This window comes from Talpa occidentalis, unplaced genomic scaffold, assembly GCF_014898055.3.
Source record: "Talpa occidentalis isolate TD23 unplaced genomic scaffold, MPIMG_talOcc4v2.1 talOcc4.17, whole genome shotgun sequence".
NCBI lineage: Eukaryota > Metazoa > Chordata > Mammalia > Eulipotyphla > Talpidae > Talpa > Talpa occidentalis.
The window spans coordinates 5,123,064-5,150,375 of record NW_023601754.1 but is presented as its reverse complement, the minus strand read 5'-3'; the positions used below and the strand labels follow the sequence as shown (position 1 = coordinate 5,150,375).

Here is a 27,312-nt window from a genome sequence, read left to right as displayed (position 1 = left end):
CTCCGGTAGCCAGGTTGCAGCTGGGGATCGAACCAGCGCTGCAGAGGCTGCGGGCAGCTTCGCAACCCAGCGCTCAACCGCTGCGCCACCGGGGAGGCCCATCTGTTTTGTTTTTTTTTTTAAGATTTATTTTATTTTATTTATGCATACAAGAGCTTGGTTGCAGAGATCACATGCTCTGCTTTTTCCAACATATAGATGGTTCGACTTGAGCCACCCATGTACAAGGAGCCATCTTGTCGCTTGGGAATTCACAGGGAGCTGAGTGGGGTGAGGAAGGAGTTAGAGCCCTCAATCGGAGAAATCACCTCAAGGTCCATGTCAGCCTTGACTTCGAAGATTGGAATCCCTAAAGGGTGTCTGTGTGACTCCAAAGGGTCTTACATGGTGGGGCCGGGGGGATTATGCCAGGTTCGTACAGTGTCATTCACAAAGCTTTCTCGATTTATACTGGATGTTCATCAATGTCTTCATTCATTCATTGGTCGTTTTTAATGTTTCCAGGTGGTGAAAGAAGAAAGATCAGTAACACCAGTTACCCGGCCAGCAGGATGCAACCGTCTTGATGGTGAATCAAGCAAGTGAACAGTTATGTGCAGCTGGTAGAAGCTGCGCTTTCTACAGACGAGCATGGAATGCCGTAAAATCGCCAAAGCAAACCCCTGATTGGATTGGGCATGAGTGAAGCAGGAAGGTCCTAGCAGCCCCGGCCAGTGTCTTCAAGCCGAGTTAATTCAGGTAAAGAGCTGTGTGTAAAATTGCAAAGTTGGCGTCATTCTGACCTTGACATCTCCTTGGACAAGGGGTCACTTAAACTCAGGACCTCGACCCCATCCCACATATGGCTAGGTCTCAGCGGTTCTGCCAAACACTGAAATAGACTCAGAATTTTGTGCGCAGATAAGTTTTCTGATCATACTTTAACCAAATTGTCGGTTTTCCGTGACTTCCAAAAATGTTATCACCATTGCTCCAGAGAAACAACAGTTCTCTGGCAAGTCTAGTTGCTTTGTGGTCGAGAATCTGCTTGTCTGTAGAAATTTGATGATGAAGATGAGCTCACCGAGAATGATTTTACTTCAAAGAATTTTCCCCAGTATTATTCCATCTGGGACTTAAACAGAATGGCTTATAGTAGCAATGCCAAAGCATTGCCGTACTCACACAAATATACTTCTAGAAGGTCCAAAAGATAAACATATTATTTAAATTAAAAGACTTCCTCACCCTTATCCCAAAGTTAAACACCATCAGCTGATTCTTATATTTTCTGGGGGAAAAATATGAAGGGCCTCTCAGTGTATATGTAGTTTTATTTAATCAGAAAGGATCAAGTTGTACACTGTGCTCTGTCCCTTGCTGGTAGTGCAGCTGGTGGAAACTGCACTTTCTAGAGACGAGCATGGAATGCTGTAAATGCAGTTATCTCTCAATAACGGGTGCCTCCCAGACACAGCTCTGGATCAGCACATGCTGGTCTCGCGGATTCCCTGTTTGGTGTCCGGGTCTCCCCTTGTTGGGTGGCCCTGTCATGGGGGCCCATCCAGCCTTCCGGTGTGAGTCTCCTTGAGGTTGCTTCTAGATGTCCAGTGTTGCAAACAACACTGCTCTGTGCATCCTTATCCATCTAGATTAAGGTGTTTTTTCCTGCATTAAATTCCTAGCAGTGGAGTCATTGGGTTAGAGGGCTTGGGCATTCACAGTGTTGCTAGCTATCAACAAATTGCCCTTCTAACCCGCCGAACAGTGCAGCCTCACCTACAGGGGTGAGAGGGTCTATTCCTGCACACACTTGGTATTATCAAACATTTTCCTTTAAGAAATACTGTTGCACAGCTGCTGGGTGTATTTAAATCTATCAATAGCCAGAAAAATTGTGAAGCTTGCACTGGATATCAAGAGCCCTTCCAAGTCTAAAGAAGACCTACAAAAACTAGTAACCCCAAAACCTAAAGCGATGCATGAGCGGTGGTGCGGACCTAGGTCTTTCCCACGCTTTCATATTTGTCCCATCAGCGTAGCAACCTGACAATTGGCACTGCATCAACACAGGAGTTTTTAAAATGTATTATTGCCTTAGAACTCCTATGATTCACCATTTACATGAGTTTTTAAAATCCAGGCTGGATGGGCCTGTGACTGTTTAGGGTCAATGAAAAGTGGGCTGGTGGGGGTAGGGGGGAGGTATGAGTCTCCCTAGAAGGCTTGGTGAGCTCAAGGACACTCAGCTCTGCAGGGGAGGAGAGGAACAGAAGGCATTTGACCAAAGACGTGAAATTTCTTTGAGGTCGCTTTAAATAACTTATGATAGAATTTTGGACTTTTTGTAGAACATGGATCAATCATACTTGTAAGTTTTACAGCTGTCAAACTTAAACTATCAAGGAAAACTCGTTCATCTATATTACAGAGCCTCTTAAAGCTGCGACATGCATACGAATCACCTGGGGATCTTGTTAGAATGCAAATTCTGATGAGGTGGGAGGCTCGGGCAGGACTGAGAGTCTGCATTGCTAAGAAGCTGCACAGTCCCACACTCGCCAGCTCGAAAATTCACATTTCTCCCAGATGCCTGCTTCCTTTTTCCTTCCTTCTTTTACTTGGGCCCACGATCTGATAGTATTTATATGTGCGTATATCCTGCTTCATAATATATTCTTAGACGTCTGCTTTCTAGAACATTAATTGAGAAATAGGCCATTGTTACAGAAACCACAGTGTACTTTATGGGAAACCATTGGGCACAAAGGCAAAATCATTGACAAATTGATACTTTCTTGCTTGGTCACGCCTGATTTAAGAAAATGAACCCCAAATAGGCTATGTGAATTGGAAATTGACTTCAACCACATTGAAATTGTCCTCCCTTAAAATATTAGCAGCTGAGTGTGTAAACCCATATTTATTTTCTAATCAAAGTTTTGCGGTAAATGGTTTATAAATGAAAGAAACGAGGGAAGAATGCTTCAAATGTTTCTAGTAATAGAAATGGAAATAAGATATATTATTTCTGCAAATGGCAGACACCGGTCTTCGCGAAAAGCCATTCTGCTCTGGGAAGAGGAAATCCTATGAAAAGCTGACGACTGCATGGAAGTCCACGGCCAGCTCATCTCTGCCAACGATCGCCATAAATATTTCTCCGTGGAAAAAAGTGGAAGATGCAGCTACATGAAGGGAGACTCTATTAACAGCAGAATCGCAGAGAGAGGACCCCTTCAAGAAAAAACTTCCAAAATTCCATTATCTTAACTGTCACTCGCCACTGGCAGTTGTCTTGGGGGGGGGTGTTTTCATGAATTACCCGAGCTGTTTGTTTTCCCTGTATCAGTCATCACCCTGTCAGCCGGGCCATTCATAACAACTTTTGGCAGCTCATCAGGGGACTTCAGAGCTTGAATAGGGCCCTATCAACTCTCACACCTCATTGTGTGAAACTGTTTACCAGCATTGCCTTTTTCTGTAAATATTACAAGCAGAGCCCTGAAAGGAGAGACGTGTGAAAACAAAATGGCTTGAGCCTGTAGTGGGCCTAGGGGCCGGGGCAGAGGCCTTGCAAGGCCTGAGCTTTGTCGCTTCCGGCGGAAGGGGCCTGGGCGTTGTTCCCGAGCCTAAGTATGCTGGTTAATTAGACAGTATTTAATTTGACTTTACACGTGTGTCAGTGATGAAACTGGGGTTTGTAATTAGGGAGCAAGGTCGACTTTCTGTCACAACTCTGCTCCCTTAGTCTAATTTAATGCACATTTTCCCCCGGGTCCTGTCACTCTGGAAGGGCTGTTGGCCCTCACTGTCTTTAAATCGTGACTAGGAACTCGGTGGCCCAAATTATAACAACAACAGCAAATGGACTCAGTCTCCCGGACGGAAGGACGTGAAGCGTCTGCCAGATTTGCCCATCAGAAATCATTTTCTGTTTGCAATGAATGTCAACAATTCTCTCCGAAAACCATTATCACCAACTTGCAAATGGGGGTGATTTTACCCCCTTTGCTCTTTATTTCGACTGAAGTTGTATGTGCCTAGATTTTTAAGTGTGGAATGGTTTTAAGTTTTGTGTAGAAGAATAGTTTCGTGTGATTCCTTCCCCAGGCAACTGGAGCTCTGGCGGCAGATTATTGAGAAAATAATTTCACAGTGAGAAATTATTTTTTTGCTTTGCTTCCTTTTGCTTGTTATAGAAATGGAATCATATTGCTGTGAATTGCTACTTTCACCTACCATTAAGGTGTTTGTTTTTTGTTTTTTTTTTTTTAAGAAAACACCCTTTTAAAAATCAAAGTATTATTTATATATAATGACGTACGCAGATTTTCAACGTACAGTTTAAAGGAGTTTTTAACAAACGAATGCATCAGGTAACCAGTCAACGTGCAGGATGTTTCCATTCTCCCAGAATTTTCCCTCCACGAATGATCACTTTTCTGTCCATCCATCCATCCAAACATCCATCCATCTCTCCATCCTTCCGTTCAGCCTCATCTTCTTTCTATCATCAGAGGTTATTAGATTTTACCTTCCTGCATGTTGTCATGCAGTCGTTGTTTTTTTATGTCTGAATTCTTTTGCTTAAAACTATGTCTTTGAGATTGATGCAAAAATGTATTCCTTTTAACTACCAAGAGTGTTCCATGACACGACTGTTTTACCACTTACAAATTCACTTGTTTATGGTCATTTAGTTGTTTCCAGATTGGGGCAATTAACTTTTCCTCTTGCTATTGATTTGTTGTTCTTGTATATTCTAGATAACAAGGTCTTTGTCATAAATAGAATTTTCAAATATTTCTTTTGGTCTGTGACTTCTCTTTTCGTTTTTCTTAATGGTGTTTGGTAAACAGAAATGTAAAATTTTTGATTATGTCCAATTTATATTTTTATGACTGTTGCTTTTTGTGTCCTTTCATAGAAACTTTGCCAGCTACAAGAGCTGTGGATACTCATGTGTCGTCTTTTAGAAAACAAGACTTTATAGTTTCAGATTTTACTTTAGGGCCTCCTATCTCAACTGTCTCCATCTAATTTTTGTATATGTTGCAAGATAGAGGTCAAGGTTCTTTTCTTATTTTTACTAATATGGATCCCCAAATTGTTCTGGTGTTGTTTGTTGCAAATTTTTCCGTACTCCACTAGACATGTGTGTGTATGTGTGTGTGCAATGCGCTCAGTCCCCTTTGTTGAAAATAATTTGACCACTCATATGTGAATCTTTTTCAGGACTTTATTCTGTTTTATTTATTTGTCTATATAAATAACACAGTGTCTTAATTATTGTTATTTTACAGTAAGTCCTGAAAGCAGGAAGTATCAGTCTCCCAAATTTGTTTTTCTTTCTAAAGTTATTTTGACTCTTCTTTATCTTTTGCATTTGCATATAGATGTTACAATCAGCTTGTTAATTTGTACTTAAAGCCTATAACTTTGAGTGGGATTATACTAAATCTACAGGGCAAATACTTTACTAATATTATTTCACTTTACTTTACTAATACTAATTCTTTACTAATATTACTAATAATAATTCTTTACTAATATTAAAGATACTTTACTAATATTAATTCTTCCAACCTACAGGTATTTTATGTGGTTTTTATTTAATTTTTCTGCAATATGTCATGTTTTTCAGAATGCAATTCTCACATGTATTTATTTTTGAGTAACTTATGCTTTTTCTATGATTGTTAATGAATTGCTTTTAAATATCACTTTGTAATTGTTTGATGGTAAAAAAATCAAAATCCAATTAAAATGTGTATATAGACCTTGATTCCTGTGACTTGGTTAAATTCATTTTTCAGTCCTAGTAGGTTTGAGCAGCTCCCTTAGGATATATACAATCATGTCATCCTTAAGAAAGACAACTTTGCTGCTTTTTCACTTTTATGTCTTTTTTTATTCATACATTGCTGTACTAGCTAAAATCTCCAGTCCATCATTACACAGATGTGGAGTGGACATCTAGTTCCAGAACTCAGAGGCATTCAATAGCTCCCCTCAAGTATGACTTTAATTGTTGGGTTTTGTATATACTCATTATCAGGCTGATAAGATTTCTTTTTCTAGTTATATGAGAGGTTGCTTTTCATGCCTGGTTGTGAATTTTTGTTAAAAATGTTTTTGCATCACTTAAGATGTTCATTGTTTTTTCTTTGATTCTGTTAATGTGATAAAATTGTAACTATTGATTTTCTCGTGAGAGACCAACCTGGCAATCCTGCCTGAACCCTTATTAGCATGTATCTTTTTCATATACTGCTGAATTTGAATTTTAAAATATTTTTTATTTATTTTATCCATCCATCCATCCAGTCAGCCATCTTCTTTCTATCATTAGGGATTATTCGATTTATGCAGAATATTAATGTATACATTTCTTGTTAATGTCTTTGTCAGGTTTGGGTGTTTAGGGTTATGCTGGCCCCATCTTCACAAAACATATTGAAAAATATTTCCTTCTTCTGTGAGACTGGTGTTAGTTTCTTCTTTAAAACTTTGATAGCATCTATGAGTATAACTGTCTGGGCCTAGGCATTTTGTTGAAAGTTTTTAATTATGAATCTGATTTTGAAAATAGATGTAACGCTATCTGAATTTTTCTCTTTTTTCTTGTGTTAATTTTGGTAACATGCACTTTTCAAATGCACTTTTTTGTCCACTTGTTCTTGCTCTGAGCTGTTGCCTTTCTAGGTACATAATCACTAATACTTTTGTCTTGGAGAACTGTGTATCCTTTCTCACAATGGAATACCCTCTTATCACCAGGAATATTGGTGATAAGTGATATCACTATCACTTTGATAGTGATAGAGCTAGTTCAGCTTCTTCTTTTTTTAATCCTTTTATATTTAACCTCTCTCTGTCTTTATACTTAAGGTGATATTTTTGTTGTCAACATACAGTTAAGTATTGTTTTTTATGTAATTTAATAATCTTTTTAATTAGTGTGACTTACATTTAATGTGATTATTGATATGGCTGAATTAAAATCTGCCATCTAGCCAGCTGCTTTCTATTATTCCATTTGTTGTTTCTTTTTCCTCCTTTTTGATTAATTGAGCATTTTTTTAATGAATCAATGTTATTTCTCTGTTGGATTATCATGTATAACTCTTTTAAAAAATATTAGTAGTTACCTTAGGACTTGCCATGCACATCTTATTTAATCCAAATTTACTTTCAAATAATATTCTGTTTCATGTCTAGTATATAAGAATAGCACAGCTTTAATTTCTCCCTCCTAGTCTCATTCTATTGTTGTCATGGATTTATTTTTATATGCCCTATAAATATATATTACTACTATTTTTGCTTATCTTTCAGAAGAAGCAAAAATAATAAAAAATGAGTTTTGAACTTTATACCGGTTATTATTTCATTTCTTAGGCTCTTTATTTGTATAGATTCAGTTTTCTATTGGATACTACATTCCTTCTGCCTGAAGTATTGTCTTTAACCTCACTGATCATGTGGGTCTGTTGGCATGAATTTACTCTTTTTTTTTTTTTTTTTTTGGTTGTTTTTGGTTCAGGAATGTGTTTTTTCTCCCTTTTTAAAAAAAGATTGTTTGGCTAGATATAGGATTCTGACTTTAAAGGTTTTTGTTATTGTTCACCAATAGGGGTTCATTCTATTATCTTCTGACTTACATAGTTTCTGATGAGAAGTCTTCTGTAATTCTTTTCCTTGATTGTTAGTCCTCAGTATGGAGTACGTCTTGTTTTATTGGCTTCCTTCCTTATTTTCTATCTGTCTCTGGTTTCCAGCAGTTTGAAATGTTATGCCTATGATGTGTGCTTCTTTGGGGAGGGCAATATTTATTTGTTTTGGTGTTCTTTGAGTGTCTTGGAAATTTTTAGCATCTGGCATTTGGTTAAAATTTTATGTATTATTTCTCCTTCTCTTTGCTTCCTCTGGTGCTGATCACACATAGGTTAGATCTTTTGATATTTTCTGATATTGTCTCATGTCTCTTGGCTATGCTTTGAGCATAGCCACACTCCACCCTTGCCCATCATTTTGCACTCAATGCCAGAACTATTATAAATCCAGGGCCAGATATGGGGGGAGGCGGGGCGGACAGAAGGTATGTTATCTTTTTCTCTTATTCTCCAATTCCTTGTGGGTTTATTCCTTAAAAAAAAAAAATCTGTTCTATTTACCTGGAAGTTAAATTTGAATTTGATTATTCAGTTATACTCAGATGGTGATAAGGATGAAATTAGGTGGTGAAAAGGACTACTCCTATGATCTTTGAAGCAATAGATTTTCTAATTTTAAAAGACTTTTGCATTTTCAAAAATAAGAGAAAAATTCACACTAATCATAGTTTACATTTGTTCTGTCCTTCCATGTGCTAGTGTTGGAAAATGGTGCTCTTATATTATCGTATGTAATTTTCACAACACAGATACTCATATCATTCTCATATATACAGAGGGTAATAAACTGAGACACAGATTAAGTAATAGAGATGCAGCAATAGAAAATGACAGAACTTGGTTTCTTAATCACTATATTCTAATGTCAAACAAATAGGAAGATAATGGCTTTTAGATACTATCTTAGCTTTTGGTCTCTGAAATCCTTCATGTACTACTGTTACCTCTCTAGGAATCATAATCTGTTAATCAGCAAGCACACATTTAGTGCTTGTTATGTGCTCAGAATTGTTTTGTTCTCTGTGGAGGTGTAGAAAATACGGCACGGCTATTTCCTTCAAGGAGTTTTTATCTCTCCAAAGAGAGTGCTCCTCAAGAAATAAGCCTTATTATACAGAGAGATGTCACCATTTAGAGAAAAGGAAAATTTGGCTTGGCCTAGGTGCTCAGAAACCATGGTACATACATGAAAAACAATAATGTAACTTATTTGCTTAGCTTCTAGATTGCCTACACTGCTTCTCACCTCTCCTTTTGTACCCTAATCCTTCCCTGTTATACTGCTTATAAATAGAGTAAAACAGGAGGATTGTTTATAAGCTCAAAAAAAAAATCAAATTCTTGGTTATAGCAATATATATATAAGGTTACATATATATGCATATATGTAAAAAGTTATGTATATGATATAAAATGTAGTTACACATATACCTGATATAAAAAGTTTTATACATACACACAGATTTTATCCCAACTTTCTTCTTTGACCATTTTGATCAATACAAAATCTCAATAAAAGAAAGGAAAACTATGGCCTCCCTGGTGGCTCAGGGGTTAAGTCTTAGCACTGTCAAGTTATGCCAGCCACTGCAGCAGGAGTTTGATCCCCAGCCCACCAGGGAGCTACCCACATGGCACAGCAGACCTCCCCTGTCTCGCCCGCTGCTCCCCTCAGCAGTGCATTCGGTAGATTTGCCTGTTCTGCTCCCCACTCTGGTAAATCCTCTCCCCACCCCAAGCCTCTGGCCTGTACCCCAGTTCTTGTATGCATAAATAAATAAAGCTTAAAAAAAAAAAGATTCCAAGTCATCAGCTCTCTGCTTATCTAGAGGGCCAGAGTTGCTCTTTGGAAGCGCCGGCTGTGGCTATTCCCAAGGAGGTTATTCCAGGAAGGTCCCAAAACTACTAAGCTACTAAGCAGAATGGATCTCAGAACAGATCATGGAACTCTAGAAGGTGTAACTGTACAGATGAGGTATTATTGATGGATGATCCCTGATTATATAGTCCTTTTCATCTCTTAATTTATAACCTGGATGGTTACCTGGATTAAGTCCAACATTTCTAATTAATGCTCTGATTGTCTTTGTTTTGGATGGAAAAGAGGGAAGTATGTTGATTATTCGGTAGTGACACAGGAAATATGCCTGAAGTGGAATATTTTTCCCCTTTATGAATAACTTTAATCTTTACAGTTCTCCAAAGAATGTAATTATTGTATAGTTGGCGTCCTATTTGTATGGATTAGTGTTATCCTTTATCGGTTTCCAAGTAATAATTTGTTTCAGGAAGAACTCTCTCCAGAAGCCATTCATAAGATTATTGTCAAACTCCATAATGAAGCCAAACTGGTGAGGTGATGCACTCCAGCTAGCAGATGGGGACTGGTTGATCTCATCCCTCCTGGCTTCCTCAGAGTGGAGATGATTGATTGATAGCATCATGGAGGCTCTGTTGTCGAGTCAGAGTTTCTCACTGGGGGAGCAGCAGTCACACCCCAGCAGCAGTCCTCTCCCAAGCCCATCTTGTGTATTTCCAAGGGTGTCAGTCTGTGGTCCTTGCACCAACTGAGCCTCTGATGAGACGATGGTGAACATGAAGGGTCATGGCCATTCTGCCACACTCTACAAATGACCCCATTTTGTTCCAACAACAGCAATTTGAAATGGCGAGAGTTAAAGTTTGCATATTTTGTAATAAGCGCTTGGACTGATTATTTACTTTGTCTGAGATCATGCAGCTTTTAAATAGCAGAGGAGGGATTTGAACCTGGTTCTGTCTGCTCCCAACCCAGTGCTTCAGGCCACCTTCATCGACTCTACCTATATAATGGCTTTCCCCATGGTAACCATTAGAGGTGGGAAAATGTGAGCCTGAGAGAATGTTTAAACATAAAATGAGGGGCCTCCCTGGTGGTGCAGGGGTTAAAGACACAGGCTGTCAGGCTATCAGCAGCCACTGCAGCAGGAGTTCAATCCCCGGCCAGGGATCTACCCACATGGCGCAGCAGACCTCTCCTGTCTTGCCCGCTGCTGCCCTCAGCAGTGTATTTCAGTCAATCTGCCTGTTCTGCTCCCATCTCTGTCTCTGGTGAATCCTCTTACCCCTGCACCTCTGGCCTACACCCCAGTTCTTGTATGCAAAAAACAAACAAAACAAAAAGAAACTCCCAGAATCACACTGGAGTCTCCCTCCCCACTCAGCATGGCCTGGCCACTCCTGCTGATGCCAAATCCCCTGACAGGGCCATCTCCTTGCACACAGGCTCCTCAACAAGCCCTTACGTTTCTTCTTTGAATTCATGTAGAAATAAACCCAGCTCTTTAAGGACCCAGGCCGAGTCATATGGCAAGAGATCAGGGGAAGGGTGAAAAATGGGGTCCATTAATGCATTAAAAATGGGGTCCATTAATGGGGTCCATTAACCCCTGCACTACCAGGGAGGCCCCTCATTTTATGTTTAAATGTTCTCTCAGCCAACCACAGATGGGAAGCAAATGAGGGAGATATCAACAGAATATTCAAGAAATGAAGCAAAATGACAATTTTTAAAAATAGAGCCATTTGGTAAAATAGCTACTTTCCTTGAAAAAAAAAAAGTGAGCCTGGCCTTTATGGCAAGGCCTTTGGGGGGAGATAGAATGAGGTTGGGGGCGGTGGGGAGCAGGTGCAGGGAGGAGAGGATGAAGTCTGTGCACAATACCCCGTCTTTCCAGCGGCCATCTCAGTGCCTTAAACTCACACACCCCCTTCTACTTCATGCAAGCCCAGGAACTCCGGCGAGGCCTCACCAAAATAAGCAGAAATCACGGTGCAAATCCAGGGCTGCCCCTTCACCCACCTAACTTGACTTTAGGGTAGAGACATTAGCACTGAGCTGCATCAGGGCCCATGGGGCCCCCATTCTCCAACTGGTGACGTAACTTCTCGGTGAAGAACTTGATTTTCCTCAAGTGTAACAATATTAATTATCAAGTCACTTTAAAACACGTGTGATGTATGTGTGCATTTATTTCACAGGAGTGGTATAAAGATTAAATACTTAATGAATCCATTTTTCATATCAAGGATATATTTGCCCTATGCCTAAATATATCTCTCCCTTCTGTTTCTCATGAGAAATATAGCTATCTTTATTATGTAATCAGTAATATATCATTCCTTCTAAGCGGGATCTAATTTTAGCAACATGATAAATGGCCCAGGAATGTATTCCACTGCCCTCTGCGGAAAGGAATATACATCAGACCTGCTCAGGTGTGTGTCATTACTTTCTGTTGGGAGCTCTCAGCTCCCCAAGTGACAACCTGGGTTTTTCTGGCGGAGAACCCCAAGTCCTTGGAGCACCCCAAGTCCTGTCTCTGTTTTTCTGGCGGAGAACCCCAAGTTCTGTCTCTGTTTTTCTGGCGGAGAACCCCAGACACGATAGAAAATCATGTGCCGACAATCACCAGGTTTGCTAGCTCCAGCGATGAGGCTCGGGGCTCTGTGTGCCTGGGTTAATTGCACTGGGTAGAAAATGACTGAGTGGTTTATTTTTTCCTTCATCTATGTGCAGGACTATACTCTCAAGTTCCCAGTAGCCATCTCCTCTTTTTTTTTTTCTGTTTTGTCTCTAAGTAGAGAAATTCCTTGAAAATGCAGGGCTCAGTTCTACTAGAAGTCTGAAAAATTAGAAACTTGGTTTTTCTTATACTCCAAAAAGAAATCATCCATTTTCTTTCATGGCACCTCTAAGTCTTATAACTGCTTCTGCCCATTCATATAACCTGACATCTCCTAACATTTTAATCTTAAAATGATTTTGAATCCATTTTTAATTGATCTGTAAGAGAGTCAAAGCAGTCCCTAGCCCCCATTTTGCAGACAGGAAAACTGACACTCAGAGGGAGTCAGTGGCTGGCGTAAGCCCTGGGATATGGCCCTTTAAGGACTAACACTTAAAACTCCATCATATTTACTGTCTATGTTTAGTTTTAAAGACATTTATATAAGGTGGGAGATTAAAACCTAGAGATGATTGTTTTGTAACAACTGTCGATGTGAAACTCTGAAATTCTCCATGCAACTACTCTGTTGTTGATTTGAAGTTGTGCTTTTTTTCTCATCTTTATCTTTCTCAAACTGGGACAGATCTTATCATCAATGGGAATCGCAATTGATTGAGAGTGTTTTATCTTTCTTAGTGGTTGCTACATATCGATTTTTTTAAATGTCCCAAATCTTCAGTCCTCTCTGTTCCCATGACTTTGCAATGTCACTAAGTAACTCTCCTCCTTGACTGCTCAGGTCTGTTTCCCCTGGCCTTGCTAATGGGGTGGCCTCGTCTTTATTCCTGAAGAGGACACGGAGGTCCCCCACCATTACCCCTTGACCTTACCACTCCGACTGCCCTGATTCCAGATGCTCCTCACCTCTTTTCCTAAGGGCTGTCTCTGACTGCCAAGTTCTGCTAATCCTGCTGTGATGGCTTAAAAATATGCCACAGATACATGGACACCCCTCCCTCCTCCTCTTCAGTGTAGGCCAGACCATAACTTGAGGGTGGAACCTGACAGAAATGACAGTGCGGCTTCCAAGACAAGGCCTTGAAAGGTACCGTGGATCATGACGCATCATTGGGGTGATGTCTGGTCATGAGGACACTTAAATGGTCAAAAAGAGAGTTCTATGTGGTGGGGAGTTGAGGCTCCAGCCAAAAGCCAGGACTGACTGGCCAGCCCCAGTTGAGTCTTCAGATAAGTGAAGTCCTGCTGATTTCTTAATTGCGACTTCATGAAGGACCCTTTGTGGATGATACTCCTTCCCCTGTCTAACTTCTTCGCATCCCTACTGGTGTTACCTTCACTTTCCATATCAATTACTTGCTCTCGAGACCTCTGTCAGAATCTCCTTGTTGGGGGTTACAAATGAGGTCAATTCTATGTCACCACTTACAAAGCCCCATGCATTTTTGCTTTTAAAAAGTTTTCTCCATGGCTAACATTCAATACCGCCAACCTGAGCTGATATAAGACAAAACTTTCTCCCACTTCATGCCTGTATAACTTTTAGTGAAATTCTACCTCCCTCAAAGTTAAAGTTAAAAACTCAAAACTAAGAAAAGAAATTCCTCAAATGCCAGAAACAAAAAGAATACTTGAGGTTACGGTGATAACAAGGTGAAGAGAACGAGGCCTTAGCATTGGAAGCTTCGAATCTGTGAGCAGCATCATGTAGACCCAGGCTCATAGATACAGATGCAGGAACTGGGCTAGACGCATAAACCAGGGCCCTGAGGAGCTCATCTAACAGCCCCTGAATTGGAGGCCAGAAAAACTACCTGCTTGCTGAGGGGAATCTCCAGGAAGTTTGCAACTTTCTTGGACCATGAGGATAATAATGGGAATCACTCAGGAGTAAAAACAAAACAAAACTAAAATTGGTGACTCCAGGGCCTGAATTCCTCTCATTCATTTGCTATATGGACCCAAACTAATAATGTTTCCTAAATCTTGTCCAGCATTTGCAAACTTGTTTTCTCATATCCAAGAGGAGGAATTTACAGAAAGAAAGGAAACCACAGGAGGAAGCCAACCACAATGGAGCGGGACCACCAGATGGGACAAATGTGAGAATCTATAGCTCAAGAGCTGAGTAACAATCCAAAATGGACTTTAAAATGAGCATTTTAAACACTTCAAGACATGGAGAAAAGAATAGTAATCACAAACCAAGAACAAAACTATCTGAAAACAGACATATTTGGGGGTAGAGGAGAAATTCTAAAAATGAAAAATACAGTAATTTTAAATGAAAACCTAATTGACCAGTAGGACTGAAAAGTAGACATGGCTGGTGAGAGAATAAATGAATTGGAAGATGGATCAGGAGTGGTTACCCAGAAAATAATACAAAAATTATACAAAAATATAAACATTGATGAAACAAGAAGGTCTTACATATGTTATTAAGAGTCCCAAATGGGACCCTGGTGGTGCAGGGGTTAAGTGTCAGTGCTATCAAGCTAGCATCAGCCACTGAGGTATAAGTTTGATCCCTGGCCAGAGAGCTGACCCTCATGGCGCAGCAGACCTCTCCTATCTCACCTGCTGCTCTCCTCAGCAGTGCATTTCAGTAGATTCGCCTGTTCTGCTACCCACTCTGTTCCTGGTGAATCCTCTCACCCCCTGCAGCTCTGGCCTAGACCCCAATTCTTGTATGCATAAATAAATAAAATAAATCTTTTTTTTTTAAAGAATTCCAAGTGGAAAAAAAAAAACAGCAAAGAGATAATAGTCAAGAATTTCAATGATCTAAGACATGAGTCTTCAAATTAAGCAAGTGCAGATCTTATGGAGTATAAATGAAAACAAACCCACTATTAAACACAATATTTTAACTGCAGAATATCAACCTTGAAAGCTATCAGAGAGGAAAAACAAATTACCTACAAATGATTGACAATTTCACTGAGAACATACTCCTCCATAGCAATAGTTCTGTCAAGAACACAGATTATGTTATAAATATGCAGAAATAATGCATTTAAATTGCTGACAGAAAAACTGCTATTACAGAGTGAAAGTAAAATAAAGTCAATTTTAGAAATCAAAAGACTTATTTTTGGAAAGTCGTACTTTGTCAACTAGTATGTGAAGGTTTACTTTGGCAAGAAGTTTCATGAAGAATGGAAGAAACATTTAAAAAATGGATAAATGTGTTGGCGAATGTAAACAAACTCTTAAGTAAAATTAAACATTGAATCATTTTTGAGTGTTTAAAAGTAATGCAGAAGTAAATTTGCAAATAATAACTACATGGAAAATGGGAGAGTAGGTCAGAACTAAAACATATATGATATACCAGGAGGTAAGTGCTACTAATTTTAGAATCCAATTTATGTGCAAATGTTAATTTAGCAAAAACAACAGAAAAAATAGAAATGACATCTTTAACTTACCTACTGGTAAAAGAGACATGGGATATTATTGACCCACGTTAATAATCTTGGATAGTAGTTACGATAATCATGATAGTAGTTTCTTCTCTGGACAGAGAGGAGGCGATTGTAACCAATCTAGGAGTGAGGTTGAGAGGCAAAGAAACTTAACTTTCTCTGAAATGTTCTACACTTCCAAAACTCTAAGAAAAAGAATTAGCACGTGCCTGGATCGCCTACTCCAGGCTTTCAGTGATTTTCAAGGCCCCCCGTAACCTGCCTCTTTCTTTCTGGCCAACTCAGCTCCCAACACACATTTCTACTTCAATCACATCAGTCTCCTCGTATTTGTAAATCTGCTTGTTTTAGGATTCATGCTTTTGTTGGTCAAATCCTGCCAGTTCTTTTTTTTAACATAATTTTATTTTATTTTTTTTAAAGATTTATTTTATTTATACAAGAGCTGGGGTACAGGCCAGAGGCACAGGAGGGTAAGAGGATTCACCAGAGACAGAGTGGGGAACAGAACAGGCAGACTGGAGAAATACACTGCTGAGGGGAGCAACAGGCGAGGCAGGAGAGGTCTGCTTGCCATGTGGGTTGCTCCGAGGCTGGAACCTCCGAGGATCGAACCAGCACTGCAGAGGCTGCGGACAGCTTCACAGCGCTGCGCTCAACCCCCTGTGCCACCAGGGAGGCCCAAATTCTGCCAGTTCTTAAAGACCCTCTTTATGACCCAATATTGACAACCCAAATAAATAGAACTGTCTGTAACCATGACACAATCATATTCTGTTTAACTCTCTTATCTTTATGTAACTAACTTATATTTTATATAAGATGACCTCTCTCCCTCCTTAATTATTTTGGTTTATTCAGTATATTTCCCTCAAAAGAGTATGCAGTTCCAGAGGCCAAGGACTGTGAAGTTTATCATAACCTGTCCTGGAATCCCTTGTGGCGTGTTCCATAGCTAAACACATAGTAAACTCTCAGAATATATTTGCTAAATTGAAAGCAATCCCACTGGTGGAAAGGCAGTACAGAAAATGAACAAAGGAAGTTTTGACCATTCTTTGTTGGATAAATTATACAAGTCATTCATTTCAAGGTTATTTATTAACCTCAGCAACGTAGACTGTATTTGAGATTCAGAAAAATTGGCTAAGAGCATTATGGGCTTTTGTGCCAGACAGGCCTACTTGGGGCATCATTTTGGCTGTGTTATTATTCAATACTATCTATTACAGTGGACTAATGAACTCGGGTGAATCTTAATTTTTTCATGTGTGAAAAGGGAAAAATAGAGATTCCACACATAGCACCCAGCACAGCACATAGCACATAGTGAAAGTGTTCACCAAATAGAACTGGGATTATTATCAGTTAAAATGTATGAACCCAAAGCCATGTATGAGACAGCCTAATTCTCCTCTTCCCCATTCCAGCCCACGACAGAACTGTACTTATCTGCCCTCTGGACACTAAGTGTGGTTAAAAAGGTGAACATAGGGGCTCCCTGGTGGCGCAGGGGGTTGAGCGCAGTGCTGTGAAGCTGTCCACAGCCTCTGCAGCGCAGGTTTAATCTCGGCTGGCCGGAGAGGGTTCCGCATGGTGCAGCAGACCTCTCCTGTCGTGCCCACCGCTCCCCTCAGCAGTGTGTTTCGTCAGTCTGCCTGTTCTGCTCCCTGCTCTGTCTCTGGTGAATCCTCTCACCCTCCCTCGAATCTGGCCTGTACCCCGGTTCTTGTATAAATAAATAAATATATCTTAAAAAAAAAAAAAGCGAACATAAAGACGTGTGATTTCTTGCAGAATTTATAAATGCTACCGAGCAATTCACCACCACTTCCCTTCCCTAAAAAATAGCTGTTTACAATAGCTAAGCTTTGGAAACAGCCCAAATGCCCAAAAATAGATGACTGGATCAAGAAGATGTGGTACATATATACCATGGAATATTACTCAGCATTCAAAAAAGATAAACACATGCAATTTGCAGCAACATGGATGGCGCTCGAAGGGATCATGCTCAGCGAAATAAGCCAAAAAGAAAAAGAAAAATACCGGATGGTCTCCCTCATAGCAGGGATCTAGAAAACTTAAATAAGGGACCAGGAAAATGAATAACTATAAGAAAGTGACAATCAAAATCAACAAAAACTATGAACCAGAGACACTTTTTGGGGTTTGGGGGGCGGGAGGGGAGGGATTGGGGTCAGAATGGGGGGATTGCAATTGTATGGGAAATATAAAAATAAAATTTATTAATTAAAAAAAAAATAGCTAAACATTAGTTTGGGGACGATGGAAGTGGGTGCTGAACTGAAGCGTCAGTCAGCCTGGATCCCTGAATAACCATGTGGAGCAGCCTCACCTGCAACAACAGTGACACATAAAATGAATGAGAAACAAAGAGATTTTGGAGTTTCTTTGTTTCTTCAGCAAAACCTAGCCCCTCCTGACTACTGTAAGACATTAAGTCACACTGTCTCCCCCTCGCCCCCCACAAAAGCTGCCTAAAGCCACTCCTTAGACACCACTTGCTTTTACTCAAAAATGCTTCTATCCAACTTGCATCTGTGGTTTCCCATCCGACAGGGTGAGAAGGGAGAACTGGGGACTATCAAACGAGAAGTACAAAGAAGGCAAGAAACTGGAAAAGCTTTCTGGTCTAGGGTCATCCAGAGTAGGCAGAATTATCGATGTTGGCTAAAAGCCCCCGGAGGCTTCCCTCTATGATAGTTGTGCTCATTCGGGTTATTACAGTTTCATTACATTTCGATTTTGCTTATTCATTTTATTTATTTTATTATGCACTTGTTTTTATTGCCCTTCTTTTATGTTTACGACCGTCCAAGCAGCATTAAAAACGTAAAGGGTCACTGAATGCCCAGCTTCTCCCAGAGGCAGCAGGTTTAAGACCCATCTCTCTGGATGGGAGGAGGTGACTTTCGGCTCTGAGGCTCCCCAAGGTTTCTTGGTCAGAGGCAGCATCAGGGTTTCTGTCTGATTGTGTGTCTCTTCACCAGCATGCCCTCCCCAATACCTCCCCCACCCGGTATTAGTAGAACACCCGAGGATGACCCTCAAGAAAGGCTAAATTCCGTTCCAGGAAAGTCGTTTGAAAAGACTGGGAAACACGTGTGACATTTTGGAAATTTTTCTATCAAAAAAAGAAAAAAAGATTCAATTTTAACAAGTGCTGGTGCTTCAAAGGGTACAAAGCCCGGGTTATCAGGAGAAGCCACATGTGGGAAGCAGCTCTGTCTCTCATACCGCTAGATGAATGAGACAGTCTTGAATTTCAATGATCTTATACGTGCAACAGGAGTGATAAATATAAATCTATTAAAGCCCTTTCATTTAGAACAAGGAATCTGTATGCTTTGACCATATAACTTTTTCCACTGCATCTTGCAAGCAGAAAAAATTTGCTTTCATTGATGAGTCACTTCCTCCCTTCTTTACAAGGCGAGGGGAAGAGCCAAAGGGGGTGGGGGGGGGAGCCAGAGGCAACATGCCCGCGCTGTGCTGTCCAAATGGTTGCCAGAGGGGCCTCAGGTTGCCATTTCATCTCTGTAGTTGTTTCCTTATGTGGAGGATCGCTGCCACACCTAGGGGTCTTCACGTGAATCAAAGAGCAGAGGAGGCCGGTGTAGGAATCCCGGGCCTAGAAATTTCCTTCATCCACAAGACTTTGCCAAGAGCATTTCTTACTGGGTAAAGCCTTTCCTGCCTCATGCCACAGCAGACTGCAGGGTGCCCCTCTCACCTGCCCTGGGAACCCAAGGGTCCCGCACATCACAAGCAAGGTTTCCTTCCCAGTGGAAATTAGATTTTTGTTTTAATTTTGGTGTGAACATGCACCAGGGAACCGGACATCCTCATCGCAAAACTGTAGTGTGATTGTTTGAACAGGGCCAGGGCAATTTTAGTTCTCTGGAGGGACTATTAAGAAGGTGGGGTCCCCCTCCCTGAGCTGAGCTTTGTCCCCCATCACTGCGGGTGCAGGGTATTAACATACCTTCAGATAGGCCAGGAGAGGGGGGGGCTGCAAATGCTTACTATCAGGCTACTTCTGACAATTCCTAATGTAATCCATATACTACACATACATTCTAGTTACACAATTTATGAGGTATAACAAGGGGAGAGAAGTGAAGCTGGGCTATAATTGTGACTGATGTGAAACAGACATGTAGAATAAATGGCCTTACAACATTTTCTTTGAAGTTTGTTAAAAGCAGTAAAGTGATATTCACTATAAGTGAAACCTGCTGTTAGAGATACCCACTAGCTCGGGGAACATTTTCTTTTTCCTTTATTTCTTGCATTTTAATTTGCCACTTGAAGTTTCTTGAGAAGTGTGCTTTTGCCGTGTAATGAAAGAGAAAGGGAATAAAAATTATGAGCACCTACTATGTGCTCGTCGAGGGTCAGGTACTAGATAGCAGGTTGACTCAGGAGCTGGGTGCGGGGCCTGGCGCCCCGTGGGAAAGTGTTCCTTCTCTTTTCTTTTTAAATCAAAAGAAAATGACGATATGCTGATCTATTAGAAGTTTGTATCATGTAATTTAACATGAATACAATAATAATGAATATAATAATAAATCCCACCTGGGTTATATTTGCCTTCTAATCCTGTTTTCTGGAGGAAGGGACACGTGAAGGCAAAATACCAAAGGCTCACAGATTTTATAACCAGCCCCTCTGATATAAATTATCTCATTTAATTCTCCTAAGCCATTCTAAGAGATTGGAGTCCAGGCTGAACGAAGGCTTGGAAGACAAGAAATGTTGTTAAGGTCCTAAAATTAGGAACTGGTAGAATCAGATCTTAAACCAATTGTGTAACTCCTTCTACTGAAGAAGAGCCGAATGTCCTGGCAGTTCTGCATTGCGAAAGCTGCTACTAGAAATGAAAAATGTCACTTGTATATTTGGTACCAAAGGAGTGAATGGAAAATCAATTCCGAGGTCGGTATGCATTTTCCCATATAATATAGGAAGATGTCTAGAAATATATGTAACCCAGATGTCCCCAAGTTCACCAGCCTCCAGGTCAGGACTTCTATTTGATACTCAAATAAAAATAGAAGTCCCCCCACTGTAGGAAATCCAGGCCTTATCCTCTCCCTGTTTCCTTCCCCCACCTTCTCCAGGAGCCTCTGAGAGATCCTGTCCTTGCTCTTCTAGCCAGTCCTGCTTCGTGCTCCCACTCTGATCGGATTTGGAAAGTTGCTTTTTGGCAGGGGGCCACCACTTTCTCCTCTCACATGGATATATTCCCCTTCCTCTACTGCCAGAACACAGCTAAGATGTCTGCCTCGTTTGACTAAAGTCTTGGAGGTATCAGGACTACATCACGGATGGTGACACATGGCTAATTCCTCAGTTTCCCAGCTGTCCCTAATGCCCTGGACTAAAGAGATTCCCAGGAAAGTTCAATTGTAAAGCTGAGATGTTCCCAGGCAAACCTGAATAGTTGACTCATCCGACTAATGCCACAGGTGTCTCTTCTTAAGCCCACAGCCCTGACTTACCCTCACTGAGGCCTCTTCTTTGACACCCTACCCACTGGCCTACCTCAACTTGGCTAAGTTTGTCCCTAGGCCTGTCATCTCCCTAGGCCTGTTCTTACCTCTGATCCAGGCCCAACTTTGCTTGGCTTCAGAGAGAGGAAGAAATTTCTCCTCTAGTATAAAATTAATCTTCTTCCTTGCCTCAATCTGGTCAATACCTGCCCCTTGTTGGGACTTAGAAGTCATTACACTCTCATGGCCTGGACAAGACAAACCCAGAAGTCCATGGAATTTCCCCCAAACTCAGTGATCTGAGTATCTTAAATGATGCCATGTTGGAGTAACATTAAGAGTGCAACGTGGGTTATTCTGTACCAAATGCAGTATAGTTGTCTCTGGGTCTGCTAGATCAAAGGGAGAGCAGGCCATCGCCACAATTTGCAATCTCTTGTGCGCCATGTTTAGGTTGGAACACAAACACATCTCCAGGGAAAGTGTTTTCATGTAAATATCAGTCTAAATTCCTATAGCAGAAGTGTCTCTGCCTCCCCAGGAGCACAGTTCTGTTCAAACACACCATACATGCACTGCCAAGTTCACACCAGGCACCTCAGCCCCCACCCTTTGGTCCCCACCTTGGTGACGGTTCAAATTCAGGGCGTGGCCAAGAGCCATGGGTGAGTGTCTGTCCTACTCGGGCTGCTGACTTAATAACCTGTACACACTATTGACTAGAACAAATTGAACCTCTCTGGAAAAAGGGATGTTCTTTCCCAGTTCTAAGTTTATCCAAGAACCCACCAACTCTAAATCCTACCCTGTGACTCTAAATGAAGATTATCCAGTTTTGAAAATTCAGTCCTACTGGTAAATATATTACGCATAGAATCAGAGATTACCAGGAGATTATAAAATTCCGACAATGTAGGTTGTAAGTTGACAATATTTATCATAGTTAAGAGGCCATTTTGGGCAAAAAGAGCATAAATTTAATGTTTTCGTGAAGGGAAGACAAATCATGAAACTAAAATAAAATCAAGTTAAGAAGGCTGATGGCAGAGGGCTTCCCATGTAGTTGGCGGGGTTGTAGACAGCCACCAGTAGAGCTTATAGCATTGACTTTACCATATTTACTTTAAAAATAAATCCTGACCATACCTTCTACCATATTATCACTATTAGGAATTGAAGTTTTCCAATCACTTGGAAAACTCTAAAATTTTCTCATAAAGCTAAACATAGTCCTATCCTATGATTCAGCAACTCAACTCCTACCTATAAACCTAAGGAAATGAAACTTAGATTCATTAAAAAGATGTATTCATTGTGGCTTTGTCCATAATAAACCCAAATTGAAAAAAGCCCAGGTGTCCATCCCTGGAAGGTGGGATGAGCAAGCCGTGAGATGTTCATAGAATGAGATTCTGTTCAGCAATGAAAAGGGAAAACTTCGATGAATGAATCTCCAAAACATGAATGCATCTCAAAATCATTCTGAACAAAAGAAGTCAGGCAAAATAAACATGACTCCGTTTATATCAAGTTTTATCATTGGCAAAATCAACCTATGGTCCAGGTATATTCTCAAGAGAATTGAAATCAAATACTTAACATAAAAATTTGCACATGAGTATTCACTGCAGACTTATTCGTAATAGCAAAAATGTGGAAATCAATACATTAATTGATGTATAGGCAAATCAAAGATGGTCTATCCATACAATGAAATACTTTTAGGCATAAAAAAGGTACTGATACCTGCAATGATACAGGTAAACCTTAAAAGGATTATGTTAACCAAAAACCAGACACAAAAGGCCATATATTGTGTCATTCTGTTTTAATGAAATGACCAGAATTGGCAAATCTATAGAGACAGAATGTGGATTAGTATTTACCAGAGCCTGGAGAATTGGGGGTGGGGGGTGTGACTGCTAATGGGCCTGTGGTTCTTTTGAGAGGTGATAAAAATATTCTGGAATTAGAGGTAAGGATCATACAACTTTGCAAACATAATAAATATCAGTGAACTGTACACTTCAAAAGAGTGAATTTTATGGTATGTGAAATGTATCACAATAAGAAAACTAATCTATACTGACAGAAGTCTGAATTGTGCTTGTCTCAGAGGTGAATGTGGATGGGGGTTGACTAGGAAATTATAAGAAGGAACCCTCTGGGAGATGATGGAAATGTTCTATATTTTGTTAGAAGTGTGAGTTATGTGACTGTTTGCATTTTTCAAAACTCATCAAACTATAACAAGTGAGATGTGTGCGTTTCACAGGTAAATTTTTGCCTCAACGAAAAACAAATAAAAGGCAAATAAGTAAAATTGGAATAAACTACTTCCTTAGTCTAGATATGGCAAATGTCAGCATCTTGGCTGCTATTGGAACCCACTAGAATCACAGCCTTACAGGTGCAAATGAGACCAACATGTTCTGTGTGAATGACAGACGCGTCTTAACAAGATTCTGCAAGTGTTCACCAGTGCAATTCATGAACATAAGAGATGAGGCTTCTGTACTAGAAAGGAGGTGACAAAACACTGTTCTTTATAGCTATAAATATTGTCCACCTGGAAAATCCAGCAAATAGTGAAAAATTCTTAGAACCGAGAGGGTTTACTATCCTAACTGTAAAATCGATAACTTTCCTTATAGAATGGTGGACACGAATATTTAGAAAACGTAGTGTTTTCTAATATTTTTAAAACTTTGTTAAAAAACAATAAAACACAAAATATCCAGGAGCAATGAAAAAAAAGTTATTAACTCCACTAAGGCCATAAAATATTTTTAATAATTTGAGAGTTCATCTCATGTTTTCATGGTTGGACTCACTGTTATAAAGATATTACTCCTCCCTAAAGTCTTGCACACATTCAGACCCAAGCAAAATTTAGCAAGGTTTTTATGAAATTTGGAAAAAATGAGCCTAAAACAACTCTGGAAGTATAAATGTGCAGGAATAGGCAAAAAAAAAAAAAAAAAAAAAAGAGGGTAAACTTTCTTCTACCAGATAAAAGAATTCATGAATTACCATTGTTAATTGGTAAATAATGAATTCATTCATTGCCATTGTTAATGAATTAGTAATATCATTAAAAGTATTACCGGAAGAGGGAGGCCTTGATAGAAGATAATAGAAAGTCAAGACAAAAATCAAAACATGAATATGCATTGGGACAAAGTAAAGGTAGTATGGAAACAATTAGAAAAAGCCTGGATTGTTCACCAAATGATGTTGGAACAATTCATTATAAATAAAATTGACTACCTATTATGTAAATATATTATATATCATTGTTTATCCTACAATAAAACAAATTCACAATGAATTAAAGATTCATTGTGAAAACAAAACCATGAATGTACTATGAAAGAGCAGGTAACTATTAGTGAGGTTAAAGGAGAATTTTGAGGAGGATTTTTTTCAATTTTTTTCAAACTAGATGAGGGAAAGGATTGATTCTGAAAAATGAAAAACTTCTATACAACAGAAAGTTTTAAAATAAAAATGAAAAGACAATTGGAAGAAACAATGGCCACATATGTGACAGACAAAATGTTAATCTCTTCAATATGTGATTTTATAAGACTGCTTTCAACTGAAGTGAAAAGAATCCAAGTCAAACTTGCTGACACATATAAGGGGCTATTCTAGCTTCTATAACTGGGAAGTGTCTGCATGAGGAAGCCATGTTGCTTGCGTGTTACCCAGGCCCTCCTAGCCTTCAAGCTTGCCAGTCTCCCAGGAAAGAGAGTTGCTTCTCTGAGGACTCCAACAGAAAAGCGTTTGGAAGAACTTTTGACCCCACTTGGGTCACAGGACCATTATGAAATAATCCATCTGGTTGGAGAAAGGGTTCTTTCTATGTTTTTCGCTTGTTTCTAGATTCTAGCAGGTTATCCATCAATATTTCTGGCCAAGTAAGGATCATGCACTACTCTTATGGCAGGGAAAAGGGTAATTCAGTGCCATTCTAACTACTTGGAACACATTTTTCATACTACAGAGTGATTCTGTTACCAGAAGAAGAAAAAAGAAATGTAAAAGGGGCAAAATGGGCAGATTTTGTAAAGAGCTCTCACAAATCAATATATGTAAAGAGCTCTCACAAATCAATACAATACAGTATTTTCAAAAGGACTAGAAAAGTCATGAAGAGTCATCATAAATTAAAATTTACTTTTCCTGAGTCTTATTCTTTTATATTCTCTGATGAATGCTTTCCAAAGTTATAGTTAGCTAATTTGACAAATTAAGCTGTAATAATTTATCACTAGATACTATCATTTTATAAGGAACTTCCTCTCAGGTATCATGTAGAGAGTCTCTGACGACAAATGTTTTAAATCAAAGGATTGACTCTGGCTGTGAGAATTTTAGGCATGATGACTAAGACAGTCCCTCAGGCAGAACGAATGCTCAAATCTTTATTTATTTCATTCAAATTTAATAAATCTTCCTTCTTTCATCTTTGAAAAGTAAGGGAAGGCCTTGTTCTTATTGTTTTTCTTGAATAGCCTATAATTTTGTAGTGATTTTATGTGCATGTCTCTTAAATGAATTCAGCGACCTGATTTTACCGATTTAGATTCAGATTGGGTTTGTCTCATTGTAAGAAAAATTAGATTATTACTTATATATATTCTACTACATTCTTTTAATATAAATGTTTGCCTATTAGATTTTGTTACCGCTTTTGAAAAATATTATGTAAGCTTTATGTTTTAGATGTATTTATGGAGATAAAAAATTTAGTTACTGAGAAAACAGAAAATTTCTATTAATTTAGAATACCCAAATTCACCAAGTTTGATTATTTCAGTTTTATGCTTGTTTGCTTTGTAAATTTAGCATATCAATTTTATGAGAGAGAAAGGGAGAGAGATCACCATTAGTAGGGAATTAAGTAAACCCTCCAGTTGTGTTCCATTGAGTAAGTAAGAATATATATTGCATCATTTATAAGCTTTGGGGAGTTATTCATCTTCCCTGTGCCTCAAGTTCATTTATGAATGGATGACAATAGAACCTACCTCCCAGGGTGATTTTGAGGGTGCAATGAATTAAAGTGTGCTGACCCATGTAAATGACAGTCCATTGGTTGCAACCACTGTTTCTTATCATTTTTTGAAAGATTTATTTATTTCTGCATACAAGAACTGGGGTACAGGCCAGAGTTGTGGGGATTGAGAGGATTCACCAGAGACAGAGTGGGGCACAGAACAGGCAGACTGACTGAAAAACACTGCTGAGGGGAGCAGTGGGGAGACGGGAGAGGTCTGCTGCACCATGTGGGTAGCTCCCTGGCCGGGGATTGAACTCGGGCTGCAGTGGCTGAGGAAGCTTCATAGGTTGCGTCTTAGCCACCAGGGAGGCCCTATTTCGTATCATTTTTAACCATAGCCCAACCTGCGGACCCACCTCTATGTAGCTGATGCTGCTCAGAAGCCCTTGGGAGGCTTAGAACTACCTCCTGCACAACAGAATGTAGTTAGAGTTAGATTCGTTGATTTGCCTGAATTGGAATTCCCTGGTTGAGAGTTTCACCTGTGGATACACGGTCACTCCACTTATCAGATAGGCAAAGAGTTTTTTGCTGCCTCTCTGCAGCCCTTATTCCATGGTGATTTATCCACTGATGTTTCTGCTTTCTCTTCTAACCTGTGAACTCCAAGGAGGGTTAGAGTTTATTCACCATGTATTCCCCTGGACCCACGTTGGGCTTAGGGCTCACAGAAAAGTTTTTGAATGAATGAATGAATGAATAAATGAACGAGAAAATGAACAAACAACCAAGCAGACAAGTGACTCTCCAGCCCTCTTACTCAAATAAGACTCTACCGTCTGGCTTGATCAGCGTGCAAGTCAGAACTGGAAGCCCCACGGGCTAACCAGCTGGATGGCAATGGGACAGGTTTTCATCTACTTGAAATCTATTAAAAGATCATCCTTCAAAAATTCTTGAAAGCTTCTTAAGAAGAGGAAATTCCATCACCATATGTATGTCAGCCATGAATATCAAAAATTTCTTCTTTGAGAGAACATGAAATATTATACCAACTTAGATAAAAATCTTTGGGCTACTTTTGCTGGTCATTCATGCATATACTCTATGAAAGATGAAACGGAATTGAAAGGTGGTGACCAAAAGGGAATGTGATTTAATTTAGGGGAATTAAAAAGATGAGAGAGA

The 27,312-nt window shown here is 39.7% G+C and overlaps 1 long non-coding RNA gene across 11 annotated transcripts in view; it reads left to right on the top strand.

Annotated features, from left to right (window-relative positions):
- The window catches only part of LOC119248903 (uncharacterized), a 99,327-nt gene that overhangs the window by 31,660 nt on the left and 40,355 nt on the right, over positions 1–27,312 (top strand). For all 11 annotated transcript variants that reach the window (XR_008552385.1, XR_008552379.1, XR_008552383.1 and 8 more), the window contains one exon: positions 505–738. This is a non-coding gene — a long non-coding RNA (uncharacterized LOC119248903). The remainder of the gene's footprint in view (positions 1–504; positions 739–27,312) is intronic.